Genomic DNA, 1,973 nt, shown 5'->3' with positions numbered 1-1,973 from the left:
TATTTACAAATGATTGGAATTTATTAACATACACGTTTAACTATCAAATCTGATGTTTATGAATGGTTTGTGAATCCGGAGGAGAGTTTTCAGGAAGGTCTGTTTTACATGAAAATAACTCCGAATTTACTCATATATTTACGCAATTTTCAAGAATGAGGCCTAATGAGCCTGAGTTAGCTGAAGTCTGGTTTCAGCTGGTGGCTCCACTGTAAAATAACATGATCTAGAATCCTAAGTAATAATAATAATAATTTGTTACATTTATATAGCGCTTTTCTGGGTACTCAAAGCGCTTTACATTGTAAGAGGTGAATCTCCTTAATCACCACCAGTGTGCAGCATCCACCTGGATGACTCCAGCTTCACCAATAAGCACACACCAGCTTACTGGTGGAGTGGAGAAGGACTGAAGAAGCCAATCAGTGTATGGTGATGATTAGGAGGCCATGATGATGGACAGAGGCCAATGGGCAAATTTGGCCAGGATGCCAAGGTCACACCTCTACTCTTTTCGAAAGACATCCTAGGATTTTTTATGACCACACAGATTCAGGACCTTGGTTTAATGTCTCATCCGAAGGACGGTGCTTTTTCGCAGTATAGTATCCCCGTCACTATACTGGGGCATTAGGACCCACACAGACCACAGGGTGAGCACCCCCTGCTGGCCTCACTAACACCTCTTCCAACAGCTGCCTGCTGCTTGTGTGACTCATGATTCTAAACCAGTGAAACATTTCCTCAACAAAATATCAACCACATAAACTGCTGAAAAGTAAAGCATAATGAAATAACAGCATTATTTACACCCAAATATTTAATTTTTTGCACATTCATTCAAAAATTAGCTGGTTATTGTTTTGACTTACTGTTTGTGTGCTGAACCTCAGGAGTTCCTGAATAAAGTTCAATAAATCTACGCGCTTCTTTCTCCTCTTCTTCTCTTTTTTGTCTTTCCTGTTGTTTCTGTTTCTCCCATTCATCCCGTTCTCTCTTCATCTCCTCTCGTATCTTTCTCTCTTGTTCCTCTCTTTCTTTAATGTCTCTTTTATATTGTTCTTCTCTCTCTCTAAATTCCTCTTCTCTTCTCTTTCTCTCTTTCTCATGATTCTGTCTTTCTTCCACCATCATCATCTTCCTTATCTCTCTCTCTTGTTCATGTTTGAACTGAAGTTCTTCTCTCTCTCTCAGTCTTCTTTCTCTCTCTCGTTTAAGTTTTTGATAATATTCATCCCATGTTTCCTTTTCTATCTTTCTCCTTCTCTCATCCTCTTCTTCTCTTCTCTTTCTCTCTTTATAATAATTCTGTCTTTCTATCTCTATCATCATCTTCATTCTCTCTCTCTCTTCTTCATGTTTGTTCATCAGTTCTTCTCTTTCTCTGATCACTTGCTCCACTTTCTCCATCATGATCTTCTTTTGTTCTTCTTGTATTTCTTTCTCCATCTCTCTGAACATCTTAAATGAGTAGTAACTCCCTCCGTTCTCTTTCACCATGTTGTCTATCTTCTGCAGTAGATCAGTCACCTGTGCTCGGTCTCCAGTCTCTTTATTATTGAACACATGGAATCTGTTTCCACACACTTCAATCAGGTTTTTAAGGGCAGATCCAGGTTCTCCCAGAAACTGTTCGATGGTTTTGTTCTGCAGATCATCTCCTCTGGTGAAGAGCACTATGGTGTACTTTAAAGATTTCTCTCCAAACGTCTCTTGGATGATTTTCACTGATTTTGCTTCTTCTAGCGTGAATCGTCCCAGTGGAATCAGTAAGAGAAACACATGTGGTCCAGGCAGGATCATGGAGATGCTGTTGCTGATTTCTCTCTGGATTTCTTCATTAGTCAGATCAGTATCAAACAGTCCTGGAGTGTCGATCACAGTAATGTGTCTGTTGTTGATTTCATCTGTCTCTTTCTGACACACTTTAGTAATAGATGTTTGAGAAATGTCTGATATAAATGCTTCTCTTC

General features: G+C 39.4%; 1 pseudogene; it reads right to left on the bottom strand.

The window, feature by feature from the left end:
- Positions 1–1,973, bottom strand: part of LOC107710801 (trichohyalin-like) — a 26,334-nt pseudogene that overhangs the window by 23,053 nt on the left and 1,308 nt on the right.

This window comes from Sinocyclocheilus rhinocerous, unplaced genomic scaffold (genome assembly GCF_001515625.1).
Source record: "Sinocyclocheilus rhinocerous isolate Xijiao unplaced genomic scaffold, SAMN03320098_v1.1 scaffold1649, whole genome shotgun sequence".
Taxonomy (NCBI): Eukaryota; Metazoa; Chordata; class Actinopteri; order Cypriniformes; family Cyprinidae; genus Sinocyclocheilus; species Sinocyclocheilus rhinocerous.
The sequence above is the reverse complement of the archived record's forward strand: the minus strand, read 5'-3'. Positions and strand labels throughout refer to the sequence as shown.